This window comes from Ovis canadensis, chromosome 3 (genome assembly GCF_042477335.2).
Source record: "Ovis canadensis isolate MfBH-ARS-UI-01 breed Bighorn chromosome 3, ARS-UI_OviCan_v2, whole genome shotgun sequence".
Lineage (NCBI taxonomy): Eukaryota > Metazoa > Chordata > Mammalia > Artiodactyla > Bovidae > Ovis > Ovis canadensis.
The window spans coordinates 215124551-215145532 of NC_091247.1; positions in this window are offsets into that span (position 1 = coordinate 215124551).

Here is a 20982-nt window from a genome sequence, read left to right on the forward strand (position 1 = left end):
AAAAAAAAGTAGGTAACATCTCTTGTTGTCCTTCCCCATGAGGGACTGGGATAATGCTCCATCAACAAACAATATTTCTGCAGCTAAACAGATTGATTGTCACAGTGACTAGAATAAAGTTATCATTATAGATTATGTTTAAAAATTACTTTGCATTAGTTCAGGTTAGGTTTTGGTGCCAAATTTGGAAGAAGAAAACAAATAAACACTCATATTCCAGAGCCTTTTGGAATTTAGAGCTTCAGATAAGGGACCGAGGGTGGAAGGCTTTCTCATCAGAGCCTTCCCTGACCGCCCCTCGCAAGCTCTCCTCCTGTCCCTTGTCACTTTCTACCCCTGTCTTAGTGACTGCATTCCAACGAATCTACACTTTCTTCAAGTGAATTGCCCCCTTATTTGACATCAGTTCAGTCGCTCAGTCATGTCTGACTCTTTGTGAACCCATGAACCGCAGCACGCCAGGCCTCCTTGTCCATCACCAACTCCCGGAGTTTACCCAAACTCATGTCCATTGAGTCAGTGATGCCATCTAACCATCTCATCCTCTGTCGTCCCCTTCTCCTCCTGCCTTCAATCTTTCCCAACATCAGGGTCTTTTCAAATGAGTCAGCTCTTCACATCAGGTGGCCAAAATCCTGGAGTTTCAGCTTTAACATCAGTCCTTTCAATGAACACCCAGGACTGATTTCCCTTAGGATGGACTGGCTGGATCTACTTGCAGTCCAAGGGACTCTCAAGAGTCTTCTCCAACACCACAGTTCAAAAGCATCAATTCTTCAGCGCTCAGCCTTCTTTACAGTCTAACTCTCACATCCATACATGACCACTGGAAAAACCATAGCCTTGACTAGACAGACCTTTGATGGCAAAATAATGTCTCTGCTTTTTAATACGCTGTCTAGATTGGTCATAACTTTCCTTCCAAGGAGTAAGCATCTTTTAATTTCATGGCTGCAATCACCATCTGCAGTGATTTTGGAGCCCCGAAAAATAAAGTCAGCCACTGTTTCCACTGTTTCCCCATCTATTTGTCATGAAGTGATGGGACTAGATGCCATGATCTTAGTTTTCTGAATGTTGAGCTTTAAGCCAACTTTTTCACTCTCCTCTTTCACTTTCATCAAGAGGCTTTTTAGTTCTTCTTCACTTTCTGCTATAAGGGTGGTGTCATCTGCATATCTGAGGTTATTGATATTTCTCCTGGCAATTTTGATTCCAGCTTGCGCTTCATCCAGCCCAGCATTTCTCATGATGTCCTCTATATATAAGTTAAATAAGTAGGGTGACAGGAATTTTTAAGTTGCCAATTAAACTGTGCCATATCATTGATTCCAAGATGCATCGAATTCAGAAGTGTTCTAAACAATGCCAGATGTTGTGGGGCCTGGCCTTCTTCAGAGCAATTTATCACATTAACTTCTACTCCAGAGCTACTGATACGGCTATGAGTTGCGTGTGTTTGTTTGTTTTTTTGTTTGTTTTGCTGTGGACCACTTTTTAAGTCTTTATTGAATTTGTTACAATATTGTTTCTGTTTTATGTTTTGGTTTTTGGCCACAAAGCATCTGGAATCTTAGCTCCTCAATTTGAGATTGAACTCACACTCCTGCCCTGAAAGGCAAAGTCTTAACTACTGGACCCCTAGGGAAGTCCCTGGAAGAGAGTTTTAAACATAAATGTCAGCGCTTCATGGCATTGTTTGAGCTATTAAAAACAGTTTTACATTAAAATGATGGCATGCATTAATCTGAAAAATAGTCACGATAATTATTCCATTCTAAACCATGCAAGTGGGGTGATCATGAAGGTAAGTAGGCATTTCTGTTAAGCAACTGTGGGGACAAAAACATGGCAGACTTACTAGCCTACCAACTCTGAAATTATTTAATTTTTAATAATTACACAATTCCTGGTATTTAAAAAATAATAATTGGTAATCAGCATCTGAACTGAGACTTTGTTGATACTTTTGTTGTGCTACTTCAAACTGGCATAAAGTGGTGCCATACCGTATCTACTGTCTTGGTGAGGTGATGAAAGAGAAACAGGCATGTGACGTGTGTAATCATTAAGTTTAAAGTCCCAGTTTTTAGGGAAACCTATTTGCTTAAAAAAAAAAAAAACACTGAGGGGTGGGACTTGCCCAGTGGTTAAGACTCCATGCTTCCACTTCAGGTGGCATGAGTTCAATCTCTAGTCAGGGGAGTTCTGGAAAATAAAATTAAAATTCTGGGAGTAGAGGTGGGGGTGAGTGGGGATTATAGATGAAACAAAATTGGCCTTAGGTTATCATTATTGAAATGATGGGTAATGGGAATTTATTATGTTATTTTCTTTTAGTGTATGATTGAAAATGTCCATGATAAAAAGTTAAAAATAAAGAAGGCTGATTTTGTTCACATAAAAAAAAATTTTCAGGGGAAAACCACATGCCTAGGAATTGATGCAGCATGATATTTGTGATCATGGCTTTCTTCCTTCCAGCTGACACCAGGCCTGGATTCAGACAGCCCAAGTCTCTGCTCTGCCACTCACCAGCAGGGGGACCTTGGGCTCATCATCTAACTTCTTAGCTTCTTCAAGTATGAAATAGAATATCAGTTTTGTCTACCTTCCCTGGTGGCTCAGAGGATAAAGCATCTGCCTGCAATGCAGGAGACCCGGGTTCGATCCCTGGGTTGGGAAGATCCCCTGGAGAAGGAAATGGCAACCCACTCCAGTATTCTTGCCCGGAGAATCCCATGGACAGAGAAGCCTGGCAGGCTACAGTCCACGGGGTTGCAAAGAGTCAGACACACACGACTGAGCAACTTCACTTCTTCTGTCTATCTTGCATGGCTGTCTGTCCAAATGATTTAAGGAAACAGTGAGAAGAGAGGGCTTTGAAAACTGTGGTGCCAAATAAATGCACACTTTGGAAGGAAGGGAATTCTGAGTCTATGAGGTGTCTGCAGGCAGGTTCTAGGTGTGACTCACCTTTGCATGCTCCATGTCTAGCTGCATCATATATGCAGTCAATGTAAAGAGGAACTTTAGGTGTTCCTCTGGCTGACCAGCATCGGAACATCTTTACCACATTTGGGGAGCTCCTCATTGTGAGTCTTGGGAACAGAGCCCATCTCCCAGGAGAGTAGATGCACATGCAGGAAGCATGTCTCTTAGCAGTCTGTCAGCTCTGGAGCAAACTGTATACTCACACTCCATTCATCAGAGGCACTGTCTAGATTTTGAATCCAGGAGCAGTAATGCCAAGAAGCAGGCCCTACAGAACCTCTGGGGACAGTGGTAGCCACCCTAAGATGGAAGAGGAGCTGGGGCTTGCAGGCAGCACCCAGCAGCCTGCCCCAGTGGGTGAGCCTCGCAAGGGGAAGTGACCAGGACATGGCAGGGGCAGTGGCAGCCACACTGTGTCCACTGCTCCTGCTGCGACATGTCCACACCCGGCTCCCCAGCTCTCCTGGCATTTCTAAAAGCATTCCAGGACCCCTTTAATAAATTCCTCTTCTGCTACAATCTACCAGAGCTGGTTTCTATTTCTTGCAATTAAGAACAATGCTCAGTGGATAAACAACAAGGTCCTACTGTACAGCTCAGGGAACTATATTCAATATCCTGTCATACACTGTAATGGAAAAGGATTAATATACACATAACTGAATTACTGTGCTGTACAGCAAAAATTAACACAACATTGCATATCAACTTTATTTCAATAGAATAATTTTGAAAAAAAAAAGAGCTAAGCTCCGTGAGTACCTGAGAAATGAATGACTACATGAGTGCACCAGTGAGTTCAGACCATTTAGTAGCTGCTTTTAGCTGCGTGACTTTTGAAAAGTTTTTTAACCTCTCTGAGCTTCATCATGTGTAGAATGGGAATAACATCACCTACCTCAAAAAGAGCTGGACTAATATCACCAGCTCAAAAACAGCTGTCATTGTCAGGGCCTGTTATGACCATGATTAAATGAGATCATGTATGCTAGGCATTTAACATATATTCAGCACTCAGTAAGCCCTTAATAAGGCTTCCCCAATGCCTCATAGGGTAAAGAATCTACTTGCCAATGCAGGAGACCCATCAGACAAGGGTTCAATCCCTGGGTCAGGAAGATGCCCTGGCAAAGAAAATGGCAACCCACTACAGTACTCTTGCCTGAAAAATTCCATGGACATAGGAGCCTGGAAGACTACAGCCCATGGGGTCACAAGAGTTGGACACAACTGAGTGACTAAGCATTCAAGCCCTTAATAAATAAACAGCAATAACTTCATCTCTAAACACGAGCACAAGGAAAAAAAACATGTCACCAAATCGCCCATGATTCCTTCTCCTCATTCTGTGGAATTCAACACTCGGCAAAAAGTTGGTGACTCTGACACACACCGTGTTCCATCTTCTCTTTTTCAATTTTGCCACGCAAGTGAAACATTTTCGGTTTATAACTCTCAAGGAGACAGCAAATCACACATGCAATGTTACATGATCGGAAGAAATCATCTTGAAAAGGGTTCATTCGGGCATTCTGTACTTAGCATGTGGGGGTGGGGGTGCTCCTATGCATTTCCCCTCTGGAGACCCAAGCTTCTGGCTCCCAAGGCTGGACTGGTAGATGAGCTCTGTCTGGTCATTCAGCCTCCACGGTGCAAAGAGGGCAGATGTTTTCAACCCTGGGCCTCTGTGTCTTTTGCCTCTGTGGTCACTGAGATGGGAAAAGCCTTTCTCCTAGGTGTGACTCTCACTTCAAATTCATGCTTATTTCAGCTGGACAAAAACGCCCTCAGTGGATTCTTGAACTGAGGCCCTGACTCCTTCGAAGGCTGTGAGCCTAGTGAAGGAATAATACCTCTGTCAGATGCCCTGATACTAGTCTTTCTTCCACTTTTTAATTTCAATAACAAATTAGGGTGACTTCAGGGTACAGGCAATGCCAGCAAGCTCGCCTACAATAAGTATATCACGTGGAAACCCACTCAGCAATTTTTTGAGAATTTTCTACTCTCAAACCTTTGAACAAACCACTTGAATTCAAGGTCAGACTTTCCAATTTCCTCCTTGGCCCTGAATGAAGGATGGAGTTGGCCAATTTAGCACTCTTGACCTTACCCAGGCCCTCGCAGATTAAAGCTGAAGTCTCCCCTGTGCCCTGCGGCACTTGCAGAGCTTCGCTTCCCTGCAGGAAATATTTCTAGAAGGAAACATTGGAATTAAGAAGAATCCTAGTTCCACAACATACAGGGGATCTGGACCAGGGTCAAATAGAAGCCATGCTTGCCAAAATTCCAATTCATGTACTGTTCAGGAACACTAAAAGAGGATTGTTTATTGATGTACTTCTTTCATGTAGAAAAATCACTTTAAAAAAAGAAGTGTAGCTATATCCCAACACCAATAAGAAGGCCCAGTTCCCTCAAAGAACTTTCTAGTAACGGAAAGAAAATTGTGTGAAATCCTTACAATAATAATTCTAGTAGCTTTTATTTTTATCTTTTTAATTTTTATTGTATACTATAGTTGATTAACAATGTCATGTTAGTTACAGGTGTACAACAAAAGTGATTCGGTTATATGTCTATCTGTTCTTTTTCAAGTTCTTTTCCCATATAGGTTGTCACATAATACTGAGCAGAATTCCATGTTCAATAGGTCCTTGTTGGTAATTTATTTTAAATATAGCAGAGTGTACATGTCCATCCCAAACTCCCTAACTATCCCTTCCCCTCACCCTTCCCCCCGGTAACCATAAGTCTGTGTGAGTCTGTTTTGTCAATAAGTTTATTTGTATCACTTCAATTCCACAATTTTTCTTAGATATAGGTGATATTATATGGTATTAGTCTTTCTCCATCTGACTTATTTCACTTAGCATGGTACTCTCCAGGTTCATCCATGTTGCTGCAAGTGACAATGTTTAGTTCTTTTTCATAGCTGAGTATATTCCACAGTATATATGTACTTCATCTTCTTTATCCATTCTTCCATGGATGGAAATTTAGGTTGCTTCCACATCCCTGCTATTGTAAACAATACTGCAGTAAACACTGGGATGTATGTACCTTTTTGAACCATGTTTTTCTCCAGATATATGCCCAGGAGTGCTTTATTTTTAGTTTTTTGGGTTTTGGGGGTTTTTTTGCTTTGTGGGGATTTGGGGGAGGGAGGGATTGTTTTTCATTTGATTGTTTTTTGGCCATACTGTGTGGCTTGCAGGACGTTAGTAATAGTTTCCCTACCAGTAATTAAACCCAGGCCCCATCCTCGTACTCACAGGACACTCACTCTTGGAACCCACATGCCATGCTGTGAGGAAGCCCAGGCCATGTGGATGTGCTGGCTGAACCCACTGAGCTTACAGCTGTCAATCAATATTAATCTCAACACCAGGTTTGTGAGTGAGGAAGCGCTCACAAAATGAGTCCATCCCCATCTGACTGCAACTACAGGAAACCCATAAGTGAGAGTCGCCTAGCTGAACCCAGTGAATGTCCTGAACCATGAGAGATAATAAGGAAATAATAAGAGACTTCCCTGGTGGTCCAGTGGTAAGGACTCCACCTCATTTCAACTGAAGGGGCGCAGTTTCCATCCCTTGTTGGGGAACAAGATCCCATTCACCAGAGAAAAGGAAATAATAAGTATTGCCATTAAGTTTTGGGGTGACTTCATTATTTAGGGCCTCCCTGGTGGCTCAGATGGTAAAGAATCTATCTGCAATTCAGGAGACCCGGGTTCGATCCCTGGGTCGGGAAGCTCCCCTGGAGAAGGAAATGGCAATGCACTCCCGTATTCTTGCCTGGAAGATTCCATGGACAGAGGAGCCTGGAAGGCTACAGTCCATGGGGTTACAAACAGTCGGACACGACTGAGCAATTGAGTACACACACACATTATTTACCAATAAATAACTGGAACTGAACTGCAACTAAGACCCAATGCAGCCAAATAAATATTAAAAACAAAAACAAGAAGTTTTGTAAAAGTCAGCAGAACAGCAAAGGCCTTCCATCTTCCACACATTACTTCCAGGGCCACTGTAAGAAGAGAACATACTGGATCAGACAGTGGGAGATGTCTATGGGCCAGGGCTAGGTGTGGTACACATAAGTCCTATTCACATTCCATTGGCTAGAAGTCAACCACAAGCTCACATCTAACTGTGAGCGTGTGCCCAGAAAGAAGAGGATTTGGTTAGCAGCTTTTAGTGTCTGCCACAACCTCTAAATGTAACCTATATTTCTCCAAGCTGTGGATACAAATAAAGACCCCTTAAATATTTTGGGGGCTTTTCTACTTGGGGGAGGGAAAAAACTTTTCTCTACCCTTTTAGGTTCTTCTGGCTGATCTCAGAATTAAATTGACATGATAGGGACTTCCCTGGTGGTCCAGTGGATAAGAATCTGCTTGCCAACGCAGGGGACACGAGTCTGATCCCTGGTACAGGAAGATTGCACACGTTATGGAGCAACTAAGCCACTGCACCATAATGAATGAAGCCGACACTTTAGGGCCTTCAAGCTACAACCACTGGCAACTCCTGAGCCTGAGTGCCAAGAGCCTGTACTCTGCAAAAGAGAAACCACCGCAATGAGAAACCACCATACCACAAGTACAGGGTAGCCCTGGATGGCTGCAACTAGAAAAAGCCTGAGCACAGCAATGAAGACCCAGCACAGCCAAAAAGGTTAATTAATTAATTAATTTTTAAAAAAACTTTGAAAAGAATGTGGGGTCCAAGTTAGGCAACTGAGGTTCATGTGCCATCTGAAAGTAAAGGGTGTGGGAAATTTGAACTTCAGCAGAGAAGAAGGCAATTCATGTGGATATGGAATAACAAACGCTTGCTAGACAGACATTTGCTGGGCTGTGCAGAGACAATGAGACACGGGGAAGACTGATCTCAGCCCCACCAGACACGTAGCCCCTCTTCCCTTATAGACATCTCTGGTAAGAGTGCTCTTCCTGGACCAAGCTCTTCATTCAGATTCTATTTTTGGTATCTATTTATTTGGCTATGCGAGGTCTTAGTTGCAGCACGCAGGATCTTCAATATTCATTATAGCATGGGAACACTTGGTTGTGGCATGTGAAATCTAGCTCCCTGACCAGGGATCAAACCAGGGCCCCCTGCATTAGAAGCACAGAGTCTTAGCCACTGGACCCCCAAGGAGTTCCCATCTTTATCTAAATTCCTAGGGACTTTGAGATTGACGTGTACACATAGCTATATTTTTAAATGCAAATTGAACAAGGATCTGCTGTATAGGACAGGGAACTCTGCCCAATGTCATGTGGCAGCCTGGATGGGAAGGAAGTTAGGGGGAGAATGGATACATGTATATGTATGACTGAGTCACCCTACTGTTCACCTGAAACCATCACATTGTTAACCAGCTATAATCCAATATAAAATTCAAAATCTTTTCAAATAAAAAGAAAACTCTTTTAGGCAGAGGAAGTAAAAGAATAACTTCCTAAGTCTTCTATTGCTTACAAATAACCAACCTAAAAAAATCCTCATGCCAAAGAGATCCACTCTAGGGTAGATTTTGCTTCCTGTACCCTCTCCCCACTTACACAGGATCCTCGTGTTCATAAACACTCTATGACCCGACAATTTCCTTACCAGGCTGTGGGGACTATAACAACCCAGCAGTGCCATCTCCTGGAAGGGAGTTCCTGCTATTGCTCAGAAGCCCTTTACAGGCTAAAGCTGCCCTGTAAGTAACATAAAGGTAAACACTGCCTTCTTGCCTTTTTTTTTTTAATTTTAATGAGTTTGAAATTTCAAAGAAGGCTTCTTAGAGCATGATACTTAGGAGCTTAATCTTTTAAACTTTAAATATATATATTATATAATATATATTTATATGAATACATATATTTCATAATATTTACATTTATAAAATGTTTCCATAAAATATAAATATATTATGATAAATATAAATTATAAATAAATTAAATTATATATATAGCATATATATGCTAAGTCACTTCAGTCATGTCCAACTCTTTGCGACCTATGGACTGTAGCCTGCCAGGTTCCTCTGTCCATGGGATCCTCCAGGCAAGAATAGTGGAGTGGGTTGTCATGCTCTCCTCCAGAGGATCTTCCCAATCCAGGGATCAAACCCATGTCTCTTATATCTCTTGCCCTGAAGGCAGGTTCTTTACCACTAGCGCCACCTGGGAAGCCTATATATATACATAGATAGATAGATAGATAGGCAGAAGGACAAGAGAGTGTCAGAGGGTGAGATGGCTGGATGGCATCACTGATGCAAAGAGCATGGACCTGGGCAAACTCTGGGAGATGGTAAGCGACAGGGAGGCCTGGCATGCTGCAGTCCAATGGGGTCGCGAAGAGTCAGACAAGACTGGGTGACTGAACACAAGAACAACATACATATATATATATATATATTGGCCATGCCCTGTGGCTTGTGGGAGCTTAGTTCCCCAACCAAGAATTGAAACTGTGCCCTCTGCTGTGGAAGCACAGAGTCTTAACCTCTGGACCCCCAGGGAAATCCCGCTTCTTGCTTTTTGGTTCTTTCTTTCAGGGAGTACCAGGGCAGCATGTCGGGGCTCCACGGTCTTGTGGAGTTTTCAGTGACGTGGTTCTTGCATTGTTTACACACAGTCTCGTGGGTCCAGATAGGAACTGATCAGGGCTGATGTGAAAAATGACTTGAGTGACACGCGCTGGGCAGTAATAAGAATGCTGTCAGTCAGTCAGTCAGTCAGCACTTGCTATCTGCTGCATGCCAGGCTCCCCTAAGCTCTGCTCGCACAGTGTAAACAAACGACATCGCCCTTGCCCTCACAGGAGTCACAGTCCAGTGTGGGGAGTCTCGCATCAGTGCTGACCCAGAGATTTTGTCACTGAGTTCAGTTGAGCATATCAGAACAGATTCCTCCTTGCCTTTGGTCAAGTTCTCTCCTAGGGGGAGGCTCCTCAAGCAAACAGGTTTCTGATACACTCACCTGGCCCATTCCCCAGAGAGAGCCATATAGCTAAGAATCTTAAGTCAGGCTGCACCACCATCCTCTGCCTCTCATTATACAGGTGAATTGATCAGAGAGGATAAGGCTGCTGAAAGAAAATATGCCAAAACGAGCCAACAAATATGTTGATTTGCTTTGTCTAGTATTGGCTTCTTGGTGTATCAAATGATAAAGAATCTACCTGGAATGCAGGAGATCCAGGTTTGATCCTGGGTCAGGAAGATCCCCTGGAGAAGGGAAGGGCAACCCACTTCGGTCTTCTTTCCTGGAGAATTCCATGGACTGGGGAGACTGGAGGGCTAGAGTCCTTGTTATTGCAGAGTCCGACACAACCAAGGAACTAACACTTTCATTTTTCAGTATTGGCCTACACAGCACTTTTAAAACTTTTCAATTAGTCACCAAGATTAAAAAAACAGATTAGAGACATGTATCCCAGTGTTCACTGCAGCACTGTTTACAATAACCAGGACATGGAAACTACCTAAATGCCCATCAACAGAGGAATGGATGAAGATGTGGTGCACACACAACGGAATATTACTCAGCCATAAAAAGAAATTTAAGTGGGTCATTTGTAGAAATGCGGGTGCTTTCAAATTGTGCTGGAGAAGTCTCTTGAGAGTCCCTTGGACTGCAAGGGGATCAAAACAGTTAATCCTAAAGGAAATCAATCCTGAATAGTCATTGGAAGGACTGATGCTGAAGCTGAAGCTCCAGTACTTTGGCCACCTGATGCAAAGAGCCGACTCACTGGAAAAGATCCTGATGCAGGGAAAGATTGAAGGCAAAATGCAAAGGAGGTGGCAAAGGATCAGATAGATAGATAGCATCACCAACTCAATGGACATGAGTCTGAGCAAACTCTAGGAGATAGTAGAGGACATGGGAGGTTGGCGTGCTGCAATCTATGGGGTCACAAAGTCAGACACGACTTAGTGACTGAACAATCAGTTCAGTTCAGTCTCTCAGTCATGTCTGACTCCTTGCGACCCCATGAATCGCAGCACACTAGGCCTCCCTGTCCATCGCTAACTCGCAGAGTTCACTCAGACTCACGTCCATCAAGTCAATGATGCCATCCAGCCATCTCATCCTCAGTCATCCCCTTCTTCTCCTGCCCCCAATCCCTCCCAGCATCAGAGTCTTTTCCAGTGAGTCAACTCTTTGCATGAGGTGGCCAAAGTACTGGAGTTTCAGCTTTAGCATCATTCCTTCCAAAGAAATCCCAGGGTTGATCTCCTTCAGAATGGACTGGTTGGATTTCCTTGCAGTCCAAGGGACTCTCAAGAGTCTTCTCCAACACCACAGTTCAAAAGCATTAATTCTTTGGCACTCAGCTTTCTTCACAGTCCAACTATCACAGCCACACATGACCACTGCGAAAACCATAGCCTTGACTAGACAGATCTTTGTTGGCAAAGTAATGTCTCTGCTTTTGAATATGCTATCTAGGTTGGTCATAACTTTTCTTCCAAGGAGTAAGTGTCTTTTAATTTCATGGCTGTAGTCACCATCTGCAGTGATTTTGGAGCCCAAAAAATAAAGTCTGACACTGTTTCCACTGTTCCCCCATCTATTTCCCATGAAGTGATGGGACCAGATGCCATGATCTTGGTTTTCTGAAAGTTGAGCTTTAAGCCAACTTTTTCATTCTCCTCTTTCACTTTCATCAAGAGACTTTTTAGTCCCTCTTCACTTTCTGCCATAAGGGTGGTATCATCTGCATATCTGAGGTTATTGACACTTCTCCCAGCAATCTTGATTCCAGCTTGTGCTTCAACCAGCCCAGCGTTTCTCACGATGTACTCTGCATATAAGTTAAATAAGCAGGGTGACAGTATACAACCTTGACGTCCTTCTTTTCCTATTTGGAACGAGTCTGTTGTTTCATGTCCAGTTCTAACTGTTGCTTCCTGACCTGCATATAGGTTTCTCAAGAGGCAAGTCAGGTGGTCTTGTATTCCCATATCTTTAAGAATTTTCCAAAGTTTATTGTGATCCACGCAGTCAAAGGCTTTGGCATAGTCAATAAAGCAGAAATAGATGTTTTTCTGGAACTCTCTTGCTTTTTCGATGATCCAGCGGATGTTGGCAATTTGACTGTACAATAGTTAACAACAATTTCATAGACTAATGAGTGGGAGGATTATTCCAACTATTTTGGAAAAGGGATAGAGATTCCCAGGTATTGAGCCACTGCCCACTTTTTGGCCTTTAATGGTTAGCCTGGGAACTACCATGGTGCCTGTGGGTGTGTAATTTGGATGCTGATGTATTACAGTGAGTGTAAAAGTGAACCGTGAACTTCCTGATGTTCAAGCTGGTTTTAGAAAAGGCAGAGGAACCAAAGATCAAATTGCCAACATCTGCTAGATCATCGAAAAAGCAAGAGAGTTCCAGAAAAACATCTATTTCTGCTTTATTGACTATGCCAAAGCCTTTGACTGTGTGGATCACAATAAACTTTGGAAAATCCCTTAAGAGATGGGAATACCAGACCACCTAATATGCCTCTTGAGAAATCTGTATGAAGGCCAGGAAGCAACAGTTAGAACTGGACATGAAACAACAGACTCGTTCCAAATAGGAAAAGGAGGACGTCAAGGCTGAATATTGTCACCCTGGTTATTTAACTTATATGCAGAGTACATTGTGAGAAACACTGAACTAGAAGAAACACAAGCTGGAATCAAGATTGCTGGGAGAAATATCAATAACCTCAGACATGCAGATGACACCACCCTTATGGCAGAAAGTGAAGAGGGACTAAAAAGCCTCTTGATAAAAGTGAAAGAGGAGAGTGAAAAAGTTGGCTTAAAGCTCAATATTCAGAAAACTAAGATCATGGCATCCGGTCCCATCACACCATGGGAAATAGATGGAGAAACAGTGGAAACAGTGTCAGACTTTATTTTTTGGGCTCCAAAATCACTGCAGATGGTGACTACAGCCATGAAATTAAAAGACACTTACTCCTTGGAAGAAAAGTTATGACCAACCTAGATAGTATATTCAAAAGCAGAGACATCACTTTGCCAACTATGGTCCGTCTAGTCAAGGCTATGCTTTTTCCTGTGGTCATGTATAGATGTGAGAGTTGGACTGTGAAGAAGGCTGAGGGCTGAAGAATTGATGCTTTTGAACTGTGGTGTTGGAGAAGACTCTTGAGAGTCCCTTGGACTGCAAGGAAATCCAACCAGTCCATTCTGAAGGAGATCAACCCTGGGATTTCTTTGGAAGGAATGATGCTAAAGCTGAAACTCCAGTACTTTGGCCACCTCATGCGAAGAGTTGACTCATTGGAGAAGACTTTGATGCTGGGAGGGATTGGGGGCAGGAGGAGAAGGGGACAATCAAGGATGAGATGGCTGGATGGCATCACGGACTCGATGGACGTGAGTCTGAGTGAACTCCGGGAGCTGGTGATGGACAGGGAGGCCTGGCGTGCTGCAATTCATGGGTCGCAGAGTCGGACACGACTGAGCAACTGAACTGAACTGAACTGAACTGAACTGAAATGAGGCTCAAGCTCTACTGAACATCAAATCTTCAGCCATCTTGGACCTGTAGAAAGTGAGTGTTCGTCGCTCAGTTGTGTCCGACTATTTGCACCTCCATGGACTGTAGCCCGCCAGGCTCCTTTGTCCATGGGAATTCTCCAGGCAAGAATACTGGAATGGGTTGTCATGCCCTTCTCCAGGGGATCTTCCCGACCCAGGGACGGAACCCAGGTCTTCCTCATTGCAGGCAGATTCTTTCTTGTTTGAGCCACCCAGGATGATTCTAATCAGTTTGTGTCATGACCTCAATGGCGACATCATTCTTTTAAAGGCTGTGATCTGCCCTCTTCTCAATTTTACTTCCATCATGGAAAGCCAGCATTTTGTTCTTATTACATTTAGACACTTCAGATATGACTTCACCCTCCCCACATGCAATGTTTCTGTCAACCTACCATCTGTGGACTTAGAGAATACCTTTTCCATCATCATGGATGGATGACACTGCTTCTTAGTGAAACTGAGTGGGGCTCTGTGGGGTTCCCAGGCGTGGAAGACTTTCTGTCCCCCATTTCTTGTATGCAAGACTTCAGCCATTATAACCTTCCCTGGGTTCCCAAGGGAGGAGCAACCAAGAAATCACCTGAGGGCAGATTAAAGGGAGCAGAGAAGTCACTAGGAGATGGATTACCTAAAACGAGATAAAGTGAGTATAAGCCCTGCTCACACTCTAATCTTGTCAGAGACCCCACCTTTGACCTACTGTTATAAAAAGCCTCATTGGGCTTCCCTGGTGGCTTACAGGGTAAGGCATCTGCTTGCAATGCAGGAGACCTGGGTTTGATCCGTGGGTCGGGAAGATCCCCTGGAGAAGGAAATGGCACCCCACTCCAGTACTCTTGTCTGGAAAATCCCATGGACGGAGAAGCCTGGTAGGCTACAGTCCATGGGGTCACAAAGAGTCGGACACAACTGAGTGACGACACCTTATCAAGTTCTCTGGAGTTGCACACATGAGCGCTTAGTCCCTTCAGTTTTGTCTGACTCCCTCTGGACTGTAGCCCACCAGGATCCTCTGTCCATGGGGTTCTCCAGGCAAGAATACTGGAGTGGGTTGTCATTCTCTTCTCTAGGGGATCCTCCTGACCCAGGGACCGAACTTGGGTCTCCATCATTGCAGGTGGATTTTTTTTTTTTTCCTGCTGAGCCACCAGCGAAGCCCTCTCTGGAACTGAGACACATAGTTTTTTCAAGGCAGAACCCCACTGTGTCTCTCTTTGCCCAGCAAAGCAATTTTGTTGTTCAATTACTCAGTCGTGTCTGACTCTTTGCAACCCTGTTAACTGCAGCACACCAGGCTTCCCTATCTCCCAAAGTTTGCTCAAACGCATGCCCATTGAGTCAGTGATGCCAAGCAATACGGATATCCTTTTCTACTTCATACAAAACACTGTCTCCAGGATTTGATTCGACACTGGTGTACAGAGAGGCCAAGCTTCTAGGAACATCCAGGAACTCACTTCACAGTGAAAGAAGTGGAGGAACGAGTCCCTGTTCATGGAATTCACTGGTTGCATCACGTTCCTGACCACCTTGAAGCAGCTGGCTTGATAGCTTTTGTGGACTTCTGAAGACTCAATTACCATGATGACAGGGTTCAGGACAGGCCACCCCAAGATGTGCCATGCTGGCATGCAGATTACTTTGAGCCGGAAAATAGGCAAGGCCTGAAAGACTCAGAAAGAAACTTTGAACAACATCCCCACTAATTGCCCATGCCAGGAAGGACTTATCAGGATAGATAACTATAGCAAAGTGTAAATTAGGTGTGGTGGGCAGGGAGGAACCTAGCAAGGCCCCCTTGATCAAAGTCCTATTTGTGACCCATTGTCTTTGGATTTATTTACCAGATATTAACTCTTTTTAATCTTCCTGTGAATTACCTTACATTCCTTTGAAGTATCATGCTCCTACCTCCTTCTCCTTACTGTCCTGATGTACTCAGTCGTGGCCAACTCTTTGTGACCCCATGGACTGTAGCCTGCCAGGCTTCTCTATCCATGGCATTTTCCAGAAAGGAATACTGGAGTGAGTCACCATTTCCTTCTCCAGGGCTCCTTCTCCTTATCAATACCAATACCAAGAGTCGCTCAGTCATGTCCGACTCTTTGTGACCCGTGGACTGTAGCCCACCAGGCCCCTCTGTCCATGGGATTCTCCAGGCAAGAATACTGGAGTTGGTTGCCATTTCCTTCTCCAGGGAATCCTCCCAACCCAGGGATCAAACCCAGGTCTCCCGCATTGCAGGCAGACGCTTTAACCTCTGAGCCACCAAGGAAGCCTTCTCCTTAGTCCAAGATAATAAATATTCTCTCTCTCTTTTTTTTTTTTTTTGGCTGTGTTGGATTTTCCTCACTGCTTCCAGGCTTTCTCCAGTTGCAGCAAGTAGGGGTTATTCTTCTTTGAGGTACTCGGGCTTCTTACTCTGATGGCTTCTCTTGCGCAAGCTTCAGTAGTTACAACTTAGTTGTTCCAAGGCACATGGAATCTTCCCGAACCTGGGATTGAATCCGTGTCCCCTGCATTGGCAGGCAGACTCTTAACCATTGGACTGCCAGGAAAGTGTAAGGATAATATATATTCTCTGTCTTGCCTTGCTGTCTTTGGACTTCTTCATGCTTATATGGACTCCTCACAGCATGTAATAAATTTTATTTTCTCCTGTTCATCTGCCTTATGCCGTTTAAATTTGTCAACCAAAAAGAACTAAGAGGAGGAAGAGGAAATTTCCCTCTCCCACAGTGTTTTTGAGGAGGAAGAAATTGTCCTCTACCCTTATAGATTCCTCTGGCTAGTCTAAAAATAAAATTGATGTGAGACAGAATAACAGGAGAAAATAAAATAAAAATTAGTAACTTGTCTACATAGGAGAGACCCAGGAAAACTGAGCAACAAAATGAACAAAATCTTAATTTTTAATAGCATCTTCAGCTAAGGACAAAAGAAAATGGCAGGGAGACTTCCCTGACAGTCCAGTGGTTAAGAATTTACCTTCCAAGGCAGGGAGTTTGGGCTCAATCCCTGGTCAAAGAGCTAAGACTCCACAGGCCTCATGGACAAAATACCCAAACATAAAACAGAAACAGTATTGTAACAAATTCAATAAAGACTATAAAAATGGTCCACATCGGAAAAAAAAAAAAAAACCTAAAAAAAAAAGAGAGAATGATAGGAAAATGAGTTTGGAACCTCAAAAGGGAGGAAGGCAATACATATGGAGATGAAAAAGTGTTTAGTGGGCTTCCTTGGTGGCTCAGTGGTAAAGAATCTGCCTTCTAATGGGTTTGATCCCTGATCCAGGAAGATCCCACATGCCACACAGCAATGAGGCCGGTGCATCACAACTATTGAGTCTGTGCTCTGGAGCCCAGGAACTGCAACTACTGAAGCCCTCGCACCCTAGAGCCTGAAAAGAAGCCACTGCAATGAGAAGCCTGAGCATCGCAACTAGAGAAAGCCTGCACAGCAAGGAAGACCCAGCACAGCCAAAAATCATAAAGAAAAACATATTTTTTAAAAAGCAGATGTTTGGTTAACAAATGTTTGCTGGGATATGGAGATACACTGGACACAAAGCAGACCCTGATCTTAGGTCCTGCCTGGAGCTTCCCCAACCCTTGCCCCACTCAACCCATATCCTTTGCAGATATCTCTGGTGATAGGTCTATCCTAGGAACAAGACCTCTGTCTGAATTCTTTTAGGCAGTTAGGAAGAAGGTCAAAGGTTCTTCCTGAGTTCTTCATGCCTTATTTTCAGCTCAAGATAATCCACATACCAAAGAGACATTTTAGGATATCAATAACCTCAGATATGCAGATAACACCACCCTTATGGCAGAAAGTGAAGAGGAACTAAAAAGCCTCTTGATGAAAGTAAAAGAGGAGAGTGAAAAAGTTGGCTTAAAGCTCAACATTCAGAAAACCAAGATCATGGCATCCGGGCCCATCACTTCTTGGGAAATACATGGGGAAACAGTGGAAACAGTGTCAGACTTTATTTTTTGGGCTCCAAAATCACTGCAGATGGTGATTGCAGCCATGAAATTAAAAGACGCTTGCTCCTTGGAAGAAAAGTTACGACCAACCTAGATAAAGTATATTCAAAAGCAGAGACATTACTTTGCCAACTATGGTCCGTCTAATCAAGGCTATGGTTTTTCCAGTAGTCATGTATGGATGTGAGAGTTGGACTGTGAAGAAGGCTGAGCGCTGAAGAATTGATGCTTTTGAACTGTGGTGTTGGAGAAGACTCTCAAGAGTCCCTGGGACTGCAAGAAGATTCAAGCAGTCCATTCTGAAGGAGATCAACCCTGGGATTTCTTTGGAAGGAATGATGCTAAGCTGAAACTCCAGTACTTTGGCCACCCATGCAAAGAGTTGACTCATTGGAAAAGTCTTTGATGCTGGGAGGGATTGGGGGCAGGAGAAGAAGGGGACAACAGAGGATGAAATGGCTGAATGGCATCACGGACTCGATGGACGCGAGTCTGAGTGAACTCCGGTAGTTGGTGATGAACAGGCATGCTGTGATTCATGGGGTCGCAAAGAGTCGGACACGACTGAGCGACTGAACTGAACTGAACTGAACACTGGTCATACCTTGCAGGGCTGGGACAAGTTTCTCTAGAAGACCATGTATACTCTGAATCAGCATCTAACATATGGTGCTATTCCTCCCATAGCCAAGATTCATGGGTCCAGGTATCTAGGAGTAGAAATAGGTGATCACTACTAACCCTAGAAACCACAAGTGAAATTTTTGCTTCCTGTCCCCACGTCCTTATGCTCTGCTGGCCGGGAGGTCTTAGTTCAGAGGAAGGAATGCTTCCACCAGGAGACATAACAATGATTCCATTGAGCTGCAAGTTAAGACTGCTGCCCAGCCACTTTGCCTGTTGATTTAGAGGCGTGAGAGACTCAAAGAAGGGGGTTACTGTGCTGGCTGGACTGAGTGACCCTGACTTCCGAGGGGAAATTGGACTGCTTCTCCACACTGGGCATAAGGGAGAGTGAGCCCACCACACCAAAGAGCCCTTAGGGCTTCTCTTCCCATTAACATGCCCTGGGATAAAGGTCAGTGAAAACTGGCAGTCCAGTCCAGGCAGGACCATTAATGACTCAGACCTCTCAGCAATGAAGGTTTAAGTCACTCCACCAAGAAAAGAACCACAACCAACTGAGGTGCTTGTAAAGGGATTATATCAATAGAATGAGTAATAAGGACTTCCCTGATGGTCCAGTGGTTAAGAGTCCAACTTCCAAAACCAGGAGACATGAGTTCAGTCCCTGGTGGGGGAACTAAGATCCCATATGCTGTGGGGCACCTAAGCCTGTCCACCACAACTAGAAGCTAATGATAATTACCAGCTATGACCATGTGACCAGTTATATAAACACTGTAATTATCATAAGTATTCCTTCTCATTTTGTTATGTGAAACACACACACACACACACACACATATGGTTCAAATGGTAAAGAATCCACCTGCAATGCAGGAGACGTGGGTGTGATCCCTGGGTGGGGAAGGGAATGGCAACCTACTCCAGTATTTTTGCCTGGAGAATCTCATGGACAGAGGAGCATGGTGGGTTACAGTCCACATGGTCGCAAAGAGTTGGACATGACTAAGCTACTAACACTTTCATTTTTACTTTTGTATATATATAAAATCTTTGGCTTTTTTCCCCCTTATTCCTTTTCATGTACCATAATATACATTGATTTTCTTTCATACAAGTTATGTGTTTGGGTTTTTTTGGGGGGGGAGAGGTTAGGGTTGTTTGTTTGTTTGTTTTTGCCATGCCATGCTGCTTGTGGGATCTTGATTCCCCAATCAGGGATGGAAACTGGGTCATTGTCAGTGAAAGTGTGGAGTCATAACCAGGGCATTCCCAGTGATGTTTTTTATTTTACATCATAGTATTTAAGTTAAGGGGCTTCCCTGGTGGCTCAGCTGGTAAAGAATCCACCTGCAATGTGGAAGATCTGGGTTCGATCCCTGGGTTGGGAAGATCCCCTGGAGAAAAGAACAGCAATCCACTCCAGTATTCTGGCCTGGAGAATTCCATGGAGAAAAGTTATGACCAACCTAGATAGCATATACAAAACAGGGACATTACTTTGCCGACTAAGGTCCGTCAAGTCAAGGCTATGGTTTTTCCTGTGGTCATGTATGGATGTGAGAGTTGGACTGTGAAGAAGGCTGAGTGCCAAAGAATTGATGCTTTTGAACTGTGGTGTTGGAGAAGACTCTTGAGAGTCCCTTGGACTTCAAGGAGATCCAACCAGTCCATTCTGAAGGAGATCAACCCCGGGATTTCTTTGGAGGGAATGATGCTAAAGCTGAAACTCCAGTACTTTGGCCACCTCATGGGAAGAGTTGATTCTTTGGAAAAGACTCTGATGCTGGGAGGGATTGGGGGCAGGAGGAAAAGGGGACGACCGAGGATGGGATGGCTGGATGGCATCACGGACTCGATGGACATGAGTCTGAGTGAACTCCGGGAGATGGTGATGGACAGGGAGGCCTGGCGTGCTGCGATTCATGGGGTGTCCGACTGAGTGACTGAACTGAACTGATACAGTCGCAGAGTCAGATGTGATTGAGTGATTTTCACCTTCACTTTCACTTTCATTTAAGTTAAGAAAGCCCAAGGAGAAGAGCAAACATCACTCAAGAACTTTACCTCTTCTTCTGGGGAAGGGGTTGATTGCATTTTCAGTTGTGCATAGGATGATTGTATCATGTTTGGTGGAATGATGACCTTGTTGTTATTTTTATTTGGAGAATAAGAATGGCTTCAGGAGATGCAAAAGAGTACAAGTTGACAGGGGGTAGATCTGTGATGCTCAATTTTATGTGTCAATTACCTGGGGGTCATGTGGGCCCAGATAGTTGGCTAAATAAACATTATTCTGGCTGTGTGTCTGAAGAGCTTATCTGGATGAGATAAATGTTGGAATATTAAGACTAAGAAAAGCAGATCACCCTCCCCAAAGTGAGTGGGCTTCATCCAATCCTTTGAAGGCCTGAACGGAATAAAAGGTTGAGTAAGGGAGAATTTGTTCTCTGCTTTGGACTGGGACTTAGACTATTAATAAAAATCACTCCATTGGCTTGCCTGGTTGTCGGGCCTTCAGAATTAAACTGGAACTCAACTATTTTCTCTCCTGGGCTTCCAGTTTACCAAGTATGAATATTGGGACTTCTCAGCCTCCATATTCACAAGGGCCAGTGCTCTAATATATATAATATATAGTTGACCCTTGGATAACATGGGGGTTAGGGGCATCCAACCTTTTAGGCAGTTGAAAATCTGTGTGTAACTATATAGTCAATGTTCCCTATTGGTAATTCTGCATCTACTAGTTCAACCAACTGCGGATCGTGTGGCGCTACAGTATGTATAT